This window comes from Thunnus albacares, chromosome 19 (assembly GCF_914725855.1).
Source record: "Thunnus albacares chromosome 19, fThuAlb1.1, whole genome shotgun sequence".
In the NCBI taxonomy this organism is placed as follows: Eukaryota; Metazoa; Chordata; class Actinopteri; order Scombriformes; family Scombridae; genus Thunnus; species Thunnus albacares.
This window is the reverse complement of record NC_058124.1, coordinates 15,234,242-15,247,374: the sequence shown is the minus strand read 5'-3', so window position 1 is coordinate 15,247,374 and position 13,133 is coordinate 15,234,242.

Here is a 13,133-nt window from a genome sequence, read left to right as displayed (position 1 = left end):
GGTGCTATATTTTACAAGCTGTGCCACTGGAGAAAGTTTTTGTGAGGAACAGGGCAAGCCATTTGCATTTGAAACAGCCTTTGCCCTGCCCCTTTTTTCTGCCTCTATCTCTGCCTCCATGGCCTCAGGCTAATGCTCTCTTTTCCGTTCGGAGCAGGGCTGTGCACCTGTGGATTATACACACACACACAAACATGCAAGCACACACAGACACACACACACACACACACACAAGCACACACAGGGTCCAGCTGTGGGGCTGGAGTGGGCTGCTTGGCTTAGCTAAGCTAGCAGTCCAGGCTCTGTAGGCCTAATGATGTGCGACTGGCCATCTGTGAGCCTCTGCTTTTCTGTGATAGGAAAGACACGGAGGAGAGCAACTTCGCTTCCACTTCATTTAAGGTAAAAGATAATGAGAGCCTGAAAATATCTGCCAAATATAACATCTCTTTTATGAATCCAGATTTAAACTGACAAGAAAATATGGCTTCTTAACATGGCTTCTTTATGTGACATGTAGTGGTTACAACTAAATAAATCTTGGTTCTCCTCTGTTTGCTGTGTTGAGGAGAGTCAGCACCTGTCAGGTTTAGTCAGTGCAGTCAACTCCCCATGTCTAGTACATTGGGAATGCTTGTCACAGCTAACTCCCAGTGTTGCACTAATGCACAAGAAGTTGTCTTCCTTCCACCTGTCAGCGAGGAGTGTCACCTTAAGGGTAAAAAGCTCAGACCAGTATGTTGGGCCAATGGCTCAAGAGGGCTATTTCTCTTTTTCTGGCATTGGCCTCACTGAAACATTTATTTGCTTTGTAAATGTAATTTCACAACCCAAAACCTGATGTGAATGAGTACAGATAAATTGGATTTATTGGTAACTTGAATTGGATAAACTGAAGCTTTTTAGTGTTTCATACAACATGGTGTGCAGACACTGAGGCAGAGCATAGACTCAAAAAAGCAATAGTAAAGTATGAAATGAGGCAGAAATAAAATAAACAAACTCAAACTGAATATTATAACCTTCATGAAGGCATATGATTGCTTAGCTGTTGTATTAGACTGCATTAGGTGTACTTTTCGCCCTTCAACAGAGCATACAAACCATAACTCAACTCAGTGACACTGAATATAACAACAAAATTGCTACAGCCATCTTCACACAAATGTTCAATGGTTATAGGACAGTTTTTTTCAACGGTTCTCATATTTTCTCCCTTTTGTTTGCAAATTGACAATCTAACCCTGGCAGAGCAGGTCCCGGACAATTTTTATCAAGGCCATTAAAACACAAGCTCTCCTGTCTCTACTGTCAAAATGAAATCATTTATTTGAATGGAAGTGTTGACAGTAATGTAATTCAGGGGACCACCTCACTGTGCCAGTTGTCTTAGTGCCAGGCAGACTGGCACTTGGGGCACTTAACCATTTAGGGTATTGGCATGGCACCTGTGCAAGGCCTCTCATCCATACATCTTGGCGTTTGCTGCCACTTGATGAAGCCAAAACACAGAAGCCGGCTACTCAAGATGGTGTTTCTGCTCCAGTCCATTTAAGGAGAGATTTTTCAAAGCTTTCATCCACAAAAACAGGGACAAAAAGTCTGTCCTTGCACTTTCCCTACTGAATCCCTGAAGCTTTTGCATCACTATTGTCCACAATTGGATCTTATATGTACTTGGCAAATGAAAGGTTGTTTAATTTTATTCTAGATACACCCCCTTCTTCTTTCATTGCTTATTCTCAAAAATCACTGCCTTTACTATGGGCTTTTAAGCTTCAAGCATAGTGGAAGAGTTCATGTAAAGCCTTTTTTGTTTTTCTAAAATAAATGACTGTCTTTCTCTCTCGTGTTCTTATACCATCTTCTTTGATTCACTGCTGACTACTGAAAATCAATGTCTTTACAGTTGGCTGTTAAAGGAAAGCTCAGCCAGATGTGGAATAATTTACAAGAGTCAATGTATCCTTTGATGTAAAGTCAAGGTAGGTCAATTGGTTTCCATGTATGGCATGATCATTGACTTGCAGTTTCCTGTAACACGTCTGTATGAAACATGCAGCATTCACAGCCTGATAAAAATACAGTCCACACCGTGGCTATCTAGCACATACACACACCCGTGAACACTGACACACATGCACGCAGCATCTACTTCATCTTTTCTCTGTCACTCCGCTGGCAGAACACAGTGTTTCTACATTTCAGATGGTCGATATCTGGGTGCTTACACATTCTATAGCAACAGAGCAGGCCTGGGCGTGATGAATGCTGCTTAAGCGAGAGAGGCCCAACCATATAGGGAACTCAGCCCTTAGGGGAAGTTAGGCCACCGTAGGGGGTCAGACAGGAATCTGCTTTGCTAGAGGGCTTTTTCTCTACTTTTTTTGAGTCTGTGAAACATCCACATCCAAAGTAAATGACCATGACGAGAATTTCCGGTGCCTCTGCAAGCCAAAGCAAATTACCCTAAAACATCCCAAAAGATCTCCCTTGATTTATCGCTCTAAATAAGTCTAAATATGAAAAACAAATTATATCTTCTTTTCATAGTGGGATCTGGGAATATGGGATTAGACTGTGGGATGTGAAAATAAATATTTAAACATTTTGTGTGCTGGTTTCAATGACACCTTCACTGTGTGGTAGAGTATGTGCACGCAAAGCCAGAGTGGCACGTCAAGAGGTTTTCTGGATGTCAAAGAAATGTATAAAGCACATTTTTCAGTAATGCAAACATGCACCACATTTCATTGACACATAATATTTACAATCTGTTTAAAGAGTATATATTGCGCTTTTTTACTAAGTTTTTTTATTATATATATTTTGAGTTTAAATATGGCATGTGTGTTTTCATGTAATAAATTTAAACAAAACTAAGTCCTCAGTCATGCTAGCTCTGTGAGGCTGTTCTTAGGCGCAGCAGTGCTTTGAGCTAAATGCCTAATTTCAGCATGCAAACATGCTCACAATTACAATACTAACGATGTTGATGTTTAACAGTATTCACCATCTTAGTTTAGAGGATATGAATAATAGTGGATAATGGATAGTGGATCACCAATGTGATTACAATTAATCATCAGGGGTACATAAATGTGTGCACCAAATTTCATGGCAATACATCCAATAGTTGTTAAAATACTTCATTCAAAACTACAAATGTCAACCTCATGGTGGCACTAGAGGAAACACTTAGAGGATCACCAAAGTAATAAAGATTCATACTCTGGAAACCATGAATGTTTGGACAAAACTTCCAATCCAGGATGTAGAAAATGAGCTATGAAAACTTTGACCTACTGGTGGCACTAAAGGAAAAGATAGAGGATCACCAAATTCAGTTGGCTTCGTCCTCTGGGCATCGCAAATATCTGAACCAAATGTCCTGGCAATCCCTCCAATAGTTGTTTAGATATTTCTGCAGCGGCAGACAAAAGTCAGGAAGAAAGAAACAAATGTCTGTGATCCAGCTGAATTTTCTACTAGAGGAGTCTGAAATTTAAAGACACAGACAATTCAAGTGGACGAGCCAAGTACTACAACTACGTCCATTATCTTTTTCTTCCAATCTTTTCTCCAGTATCGTTTTGGAACACTTTTCAAGAGAAGCTGAGAGTGTAATGGCACTATACTTAAAGCTGCCATCAGTCAACAGGTCTTAATCTGTTGAGTCCTGCTCAATATTCCTCTGGGAGAGAGAGCCTATTAGATTTCACTGATCTGAGCTCTCTTAGAAACATAAATACCAACTGGCCAACTGGGATTTCCCCAAAACACTCTCTCCTGCTAACGCATCAAAGCTGAGAAGTTTTTACATTTCAAGGCAAATGCACATGTACAAACATACCTTTTCTTGTTCACATATGTGTGCACGTGTGGAAATACATGCTGGATGTATACACAAATTCATGGCTGAACAGCTGTACTGATGTGATGGATTTTTACTTGTTTTACAGGCCCAAAATTCAGACTGCAGGATTATCTCTGCTTTAATGATCTATGCACCATGGCCTTACCAAGTGTAGATGTAGTGTTGCTTTTATTGCAGTCATGCATGAAAAGCCGTTGCTTTAGATCTAAATGAGGGTCTGATGTGTATCGACTTACACTTCCTGCCCTCGGCCCAGCGGTCATCGGACCCCCAACCTAATCCCAAACCCGAAAAGCCTCACCCACTCCCTTTAGGGAAGGTCACAAGTCAGGAATCATTCATGCAAGACACAAACAAGAACAGTTTGAGTCTGCTTAACAACCTCTTTAAGGCAAAAGACGTCTTTCCGTTGAGATGAATGTTATTTTGCCAAGGGTGAACATAAAAACTGAACAGAAAGAAAAATGAAAAGTTAGTAAAGCATTGTCCATGATGGAGAAAATGAAAATATTTGGGGGTTTCCTTCCTCCAAATGTGCTATCTCATTTGCATCTCTCCCCTATTGGCCTGTCACAAAGACCAATGAAACTGAATGCGGGCGTGTCAGCAGGACAATGCAGGCCAGAGTCCATTTATCTCCATATGTCAACAGGGCTGGTAGAGCTTTGAGCCAGCCACATTCTGGTCAGTTTAAAGAGTCTGCTCCACCAGACATGAGTTAATGGGCTACTGATGGACATTCAAAGGCAGGTGCTGTTTTTGTTGGCTAGAGCTTTGGACAAAAAGCCAAAGGCTTCTCTCTGACTTAAAGCTGTAGTACATACAAAGCACTGTGCCATGTGGGGAAGCGTCAAGTGACAAATTTCAATAAAACATTTCTTTTTCATTTCTTGGCCTTGTAAACTAGTTGTGATCCAATTTAGACATCTGTCCTTTCGTAACATGATAGGTAACATAAAAACTATCAATGCCACCATTAATAATGTCACCTTATACCAGTGCATATCTGTAATTTGCCATAATTGTAGTTAAAATGGTACAAAAATGACTGACAAGTAGTGGGAATAAATCCCCAAATTCACAGATCACACATCACAATCATCACAGTCAATCACACAGTTATGCAACGCAATAAAACTCTATCCAAGATGAAACAAGGAAACTGCCAAGACAATTTGCTAACAAAGACCTGGGGAGACTAACAGACACTGATTTACAACAGAGAGAACAATTAGCGTTGAAAAGGCTCCAATTAAAATGACTCCCTTTGATCAGCAGAGGGAACGGGGCTTCACCGAGCACACCATCTGCGATAGCGCAGTCAGATCAATCTGAAATGAAATAATTATGGCAAATTAATGGGTGTAAAAGTCACCAATTGATACGCAGAGGATGATTTCATATGTCTAATTGGGAGAGGGAGGAGGATGTGCCTGAACAGTGAGAGACATTTTACAGGATTAGATGGAAATTCTTTATTAGGAATAACCCCTTGAGATGTACCATTTTGTTTTTAAGGAGGTCCTCAATGACAATAATGAAATATAAGCACAATTATTTAAAAAAAACATTTAACAAAAAACAAAAAGATAAACAGAAAAAAGAAAACATTTGGTATTAAAAGATACCAAATGTGACAAAAAACAAAATACAAAAAACAACAACAAAAAAAAAACAAGCAGAGCATGAAAATGGATCATTCATTCATCCATAATGTATTAATGTATTATTAATTAATAGGATTGAGTAATAAAGTTATAAAACATAATTATAGAGGTGTTTTTATGGACATGTACAATTGATCCTATAATAAGAAGACAGATATGGATCGAATATTTATAGGTAGATTATTCCAATCAGAGGGCACTTTAAACACAAAGGCTTTCTTAGCTATTGACTTTATAGAGTGTCTCAATCAGTAATTAGTGGAGAAAGGTACCATAAACTGTTTTAAATAGTGAGGGTAATTGAAATGTATACATTTAAAAATAAACTGCAGCAAGTGTTGCTGTCTTCTTATGATAGGAGATGGCCAATTAAGAGTTTCATACATTTTATAATGATGAGTTATGAAAGGACAACCAATAACAAATCTACATAGTCTATTATAAACTATATTGAGAGGAGGAAGATTAGTTTTGGATGCAGCCTGATATGCAACATCAGCATAATCCAATATTGGTAAGATGAGTTGTAACACAAGCCTCTTTCTAACAATAAATTAAAAGCAGTTTCTAGATCTGTAAAGAACACCAATACTGAGGTTCATTTTCTTCACAATACATAGTTAATATGGCACTTAAATTAAAGTTCAGAGTCAAGCCATAGGCCCAGGTATTTCATGTGTTCAATTCTTTGTAGTGGTGTACCATCAAGACTGGTAATTACCAAAAATCATAGTGTGAGATTTAATTTTATAGAGTAGTAATTTATTAGCTGTGAGACAGTGTTGTAGGGTATTAAAATCGGACAGCAAAGATGATTTGATTGATTGATGATTCAATTTGTAATAAATTAGGTTTTAGATGTGTATATTACCATATCGTCCACATTAAGCTGCACACAACATTCAAAACAAATTGAGAGGAGGTCAATAAAAATGGAAAAAAGAAGTGGACCGAGATTTGAGCCTTGAGGCACACCTCATTGTTGTACAAATGTATCAGATTTGCATCCTTATATGATACTACATTGTTTTCTGTTATGAAGATAGGAATTGAACCAAAGTAAAGCATTATGTGACAGACCAACAGAGTAAAGTTTATCTAAAAGAAGGTAGTGGTCGAACAGATCAAAAGTCTTGGTCAAATCAATGAAAATTGCACCTGTTAATTTACTATTGTTAGATGCAGAGAAAATATAGTTGTAAGTTTTAACAAAGCAGTAGTTGTGGAATCATTTGATCAAAAGCCAGATTGAAAAGGTGATAAGATATTGTACTAATTGAGATAATATGACAATTGATCATAAATTATTTTTCAAATATTTTTGCAGTAGAACTGAAACTGGTCTATAGTCATTGAGTTCAAGTACAATGCCCCCTTTGTGCAAGGGAGTGATATGTGAACATTTCCATAAGGCAGGTATTTCACAAGCAAAGTCATGTTAAAAAGATCACAAAGAGGATACATGAGAATGTGGGACGATAATTTGAGAAGTTGGTTTCAATGCCATCCAACAAAGGACCACTATTCACTTTTAGATCATTAATGGCATCCTGGACCTCGACAAGCTGTGACTATACAGTATATTGTTAAAATCACCACCAATAGAAGGATCAGGCATTATGGAAGAACAGAATGAGGGGAAATGCTGATTAAATACTTCAGTGACTAAAATTGGATCATGCTATATAACATTGTTAACTCTTATCTGATTAAGTGAAGGTTTTATCAGATGCATTAATTATAGTTTCGATTGTATTCCAAAATTGCTTAGGATTTTTAAAGTCATGAGCAAGAAATTCTTTGTAATAATTGGATTTGGTATTTCTGGTCATAGTTTTGCTCATATTTCTCAACTGTCCGTACTTTTCCCAGTCAGCAGGATCCTTGGACTTTCGAAATGTGGCCCATGCATTATCTCTCTGTCTGAAAATACTTATAAGATCAGAAGTTATACATGGAAGATACCTTCCCTTGACTTTTAGTTTTCAAGGGAGCATGTTTATCCATAACTTCAGTGAATTCAGAATATAAAAAGTCATTTCATTTAGTTGATACCTGTCCCAATTAATTGAAATTAAGTCATTAATGAATCAATCTATATTCATTTTCTTGTATTGCTTAGTTCTAATTAATTTGGGTGGCTATTCGGGTAGTTTAATTTTTCAAATATAGTACACAATTGCATGATCACTGAGGCAGTCAGACACAACCCCTGCTTTTTAAATCTATTTGGGTGTGAAATCGGTATCCAGTCAAGCAGTAGGTGACATGTAGGTGTAACATGAGTGGGCTCAGTAATTAACTGAGTTAGGTTCTAGACTAGGTTAGGTTAGGAGATGGAGGCGGAGAGACTTTGGGAGACAGACTGACAAGAGACAAAAGGATAGATAGAAACAAAAGAAAGAAAGAAAGAAAGAAAGAAAGAAAGAAAGAAAGAAAGAAAGAAAGAAAGATTTTAAAGTAAAAGATAAAGCTAAGGTTTTGACATCTGCATCACTCTACTCCCAGCATATGATGGTAGACAGAATATTAAAGCACACAAATACTGTCAGTGCAATATTCCATAAAGGTGCAATAAATTCATTATGGATTCAAGAGAGGCCGTAATGCTTTCAAGTCATTCCCAATACGGCCGTGATCAAAACCAACAGCCGCAAATCAAATTTGGACCAAATAACTGTCAAGTGGGGTAGATTAATGAACGCAATACAAGTCCTTTGACGTGAAATGATACCGCGCTAGAGTTAACACTGGAAAATATGTGTTCATATCGAGTTTGGAAAACAAAAGAAATATACAGCAGCTGCCAAGGACTGTTATTGGGTTGTATATTTCTGCCTCTGCGCTCACCTGAAAGCTGTGTGACAGTCCTGGTCGATATTCAAATGCAGACACTCAAGCATTCTGCGAGGAAGAAAAAAAGAGAATAACTGAATAGTTAATGTACCTGACAATGGTGTTGACTTGTTTTGTTGCCTGCTTTAGACAGAGTGAAAAAATAGTACAAATAAAGAGGGAAAAAAGAATGAGGAAAAGAATAAACATATTGAGCAAAATCAAACCGTTCAGATGGAGGAAAAATCAGCAAATTAAACCAGATTTGTACAGCGTATTTACATTTAATGTATTCCTATCATTTCTGATCAAATCACTTCAAGCCAAGATTCCTACGCTTCCTATTTCTGGAATTTTCTCAGTCTTTTTTTTTTCAGTTCAGCAGAGACGACTGAACACCTGCTGATTGAACAGGTGTGACGATCTTCCTGGAGGAAAAAACAGGCTACTGCACGCCTCCTCTGAGGAAAACCCAAACACCCCGAGTAACTGAGGTGTTAATTAAAAAGAAAAGGGAGAATGTTAAAACAGTGAGAAAAATGTCTGCTCCCCCTCAAGTTCAGCTTGGCTTGGCAGACGGCTGAGCCGGGACGAGAGGTTCATGCTAATTGTCGTGGCCTTTCATTTTGGGAAGGCACGTCAGAATCCTCAGCGGAGGCTAATTTGTAAGTTTCCCTCTGAGTACATTCAGTCTGTCCCATCTGCGTTTTTATTTTATTTATTGTCATTTCAAATATGCCTTTTCCCCTGCTTCCTCCCCGCTCTCACATTCCAGCCCGGTCTCTTCAACAAGAAATTCTAATAAGTTGCGCCTCTTTTAACCTTTTAAAGCATTGAAAACCTGCCATGGGCTCTCTAAACAGAACAGCTGTTTTCCTCGAGCTTCATCATTTTGATAAATCACCTTAGTGCATCATTTTCAAGCCAAAATTTGCAGTTTATGCATATGCAACTGTTGTAAAAATGAATTGCTTCGATCAAGAACGAGCTATATAGTCAAGCCCTGTCCAGCTGTTAGATAATTTATCAAAACATACAAATTGTGACATAAAAAAAAAGGGCAGCTGTGATGAAATGAGGCCTGTGAGTAAATGAGGCATCAGAGAATGTGGGGGTGTTTTGCATTGTTGGGCCAGTCTGAGCATAGTCACGTTTTCCTGCTGACATCATCAACGGAGGCTGAATCAGAGAGAGTGATTAGGACAGAGAGGCTACCACGTTCCTCAGCAGCTTTAATTGTCTACTGTCCTCCCCTCTCCCTCTCTCATTCACGTCAATACTTGGATGAACACAAACGTAGTCACTCTCTCTCACATATACACACGCGCGCGCGTTTGCTTAAGTCACTTTCGGGAACCTTACATAGGCTTACATTCATTTTCTTGAGATTTACCCTAACCCTAACCATAACCATAACCACTACTTGCCTAACCCTAACCCTTACCTTAACCTTAACCTAACTCCATCCTAACCTTAATCCTATCCTTAACCACTGACCCAAAAATCTGTGTTTTACCATTTGGAGACACAGCTTTTGTCCCCAGTAGGACAAGTCGTCCCAAATTAAGTGGTCTTTAGTCAGAAATTTGTCCCTGAAAGTAGCCTATGACAGACACACACACACACACACACACACACACACACACACACACATACACTCACACACACACACACAAGTGTCCTCTATAGTCCTCTATTAAGGGAGCTCTATCATCAGCGATGTGGGAGGGTGGTGTGTGCATGTGTGTGGGGTTGCGGTGAGCTGAGTCACTCACACACATGCTCACATGGAGGCAGGCACACAAACACACACACACGCACCTTTATATATAAGACAGATGCAGGTACAGTAAGTGGGAATATACAAAAAGAGAGATAAGGATGGACCGACAGACCACTATCACACACACAAACACACGCACATACACGCACACACATACAGTGCGTTAGAGTGTAATTAAATGGTTGTGGTTGTCTTGTACCCTCTCTGTCTGCCTCCTGTTTACTTAAAGCCCATGTTTTCCTTTGTGGCTTGTTTGAAGGGAGTGAGGTCTGCCTGCAGAGCTTCACTATTCTCTCAGGAGCATGTCTGTGTTGTGGCCTGGCATCCATGCACGTGCGTGTGTGTGTGTGTGTGTGTGTGTGTGTGTGTTTGGATATTGTGGCTTTTTACGGGATATAAACATTACCTCAAATGATTTTTCAGTGCTTTGGAGTGTGTTCATTTTAAGGTGTTCTGTTTTTGGTCAATTCTGAAGAGGAGTAGGTGGATGACAGCATGCGGTGTTGAAAGGAGATCTTTTTAATCCTCTGTGCTGCATTTATGAAATGTCTACCTGTGAGTGTGTATTGAATCCACACATGACATGGATATATTTAACTGTGGAAGAGGAATCCAAACAATCCTGCTTCCTACTTGGGTGTCCAACACACATGCGGATTGGTGTCTTTTCTTGGCTCTGCTTGGCCAACTGCCCATGAATGAGATAAAAAATGATATAGTTATACAGCTCTTGGTGGCTTTTAAACAGGCATTGGATCTAATGGTTTTAAACTGTGATTAGTCAAAGTAGTTTTTGAATCTGTGTGTGACACTCAGGAAATGATCTACAATTTCATTCAGCAGATGCTTTTTATCCAAAGCAACAAACATCTGAGAGTTGATATAACCAAGCAAGGATCTAGTCAGGAGTGAACAACGCGAGTAAATGCCTTAAAGCTAAGTTTGAGTCTGATGGGGTACAGGTGCCAACAGGCAGTGCACAGAGGCAATGCATAGGGTGCATAGAAGCAGATTTTTTTTTCTTTTTTGTTGGTGTTCATGAAAGAGCTGGGTCTTTAGTCTTTTCTTAAAGATTAAGAGGGACTCTGCGGATCAGATGGAGGTTGCCAACTCGTTCCACCACTGGGGAACTACAGAAGAATCTGGCTAGCAACTTAGGGCCCTGTTGTGGTGGTGGTACCAGGCACCTTTCATTGGTAGAGCATAATGAGCGGGAGGGAGTTTAGACCTGAATGAGGGAGTTCAGGTAGGCGGGAGCTGTTTTAGTTGCTGTTTTGTAAGCGAATGTCAGGGTTTTGAATTTGATGCGGGCAGAAACTGGGAGCAAGTGGATGGATATGAACAGCGGCGTAACGTGCTGTTTTGGGCTGGTTGAAAACCAGCCGTGCTGCCGCGTTCTAGATCATTTGCAGAGGTTTGAACATACATGCGGGGAGGCTTGCCATTAAGGAGTTGCAGTAGTCTATGCATGATATTGCTAGAGCCTGTACCAGGAGTTGTGCTGCATGCTCAGACAGGTAGGGTCTAATCTTCCTGATGTTGTACAGGGTGAATTGACACGACCGAACAATTGAGGCCACGTGAACCTTAAAGGTTAGTTGCTCATCAATCATGACACCCAAGTTTCGGGCAGACTTTGTGGGCATGAGTTGGGTTGATTCGAGCTGGATACTGATCTGTTGTTGTATAGAGGGGCTGGCTGGGATAGCATTGACACATTATAAAATCATCAGTAGTGATTTGTAACCATCCTGCCAATAGTCAGATCAAAAAATACTTCTGTGTGAAAACTGCCCTTTACAACAACATTTTAATCTTAATTTGGAGGACTTGTCGGTGCTTACCTCAAAAGGCACATTTGGACCAGAGCCAGATCTTGCTGCCACACAAAAATTTCCACCAAAACACAAAAGCTCAACACTGTGACTGGTATCTTGCCGATGTTATACTAAAGCCTTTCAACAAGTTCTAGTGCTGGTTTGACTTTCTGCACCATCGTCTGTCTAATTTACTTGCTGTCTTGAAAACTGCACACTCTGCATGATAATTAAAATAGTGACAAAACAGAAATGAGTACTCCATTTAAGAACACAAAACACTTTAAGGTAATTACTATCCTTTTCCACAGAATGTGAGATTCATCACCATAAGATTAGCTCCAATTTTTGATGTGAGAATTCGCCAAATTGATTACTCATTGAGGAAACCTTTTTCTTTTTGCTTTGCCTCAATGAAATTCATGACAAGTCTTGTTGTTTTGTGCCCTCCACGTTCCCTCGGTTGCTGCACAACTTCACTTACTGTCTAACATCTCATTTCATTCATTATTATACAAATATACTGTACATGGGTTGCTATTAGTTGTGTGTGTCCTGGTCCTCTAAAGCCTTTCAGGATAAACAACATATCTCATTTGGGTTTTCTGAGTTCTCTACCCATGCAGAATAGAAACAGGTGTTATGTGTTGTCAATAATTACTGTGTATACCTCTTCCTCTCACGACTCTGTGTGTGTGTGTATGTGTGTGTGTGTGTGTGTGTGTGTGTATGTGTGTGTGTGTGTGTGTGTGTGTGTGTGTGTGTGTGTGTGTGTGTGTGTGTGTGTGTGTGTGGTCCCATATGGTTTTGATGAGTATTTGGACAGGTGACAACATGTCAGAAACTTGAAAAGAAAAAACAACAGGCCTGTCAACACATGGGCTGCTTTTGCAAGAATAAGATTATATCTCTCATCCAAACTAGTTTGTCCTCTTACACATCACAGGCTTTCTATTTGATTTTTCAGTGGTTAGGCTTCACCACAGAGAAACATCACATTGTATGTCCCGTCCCCCCCCCCCCCCCCCCACTCTCTGTCACTGTGCATCTGTGACGTTTGATTTTCTTGTGCATCTGTGGATGGAAAGAAGATGTAAAGAAGTCACTGTTGCCTCGTAGCGTTGATGCCAATTACACTTTTATTCAGTGCATCA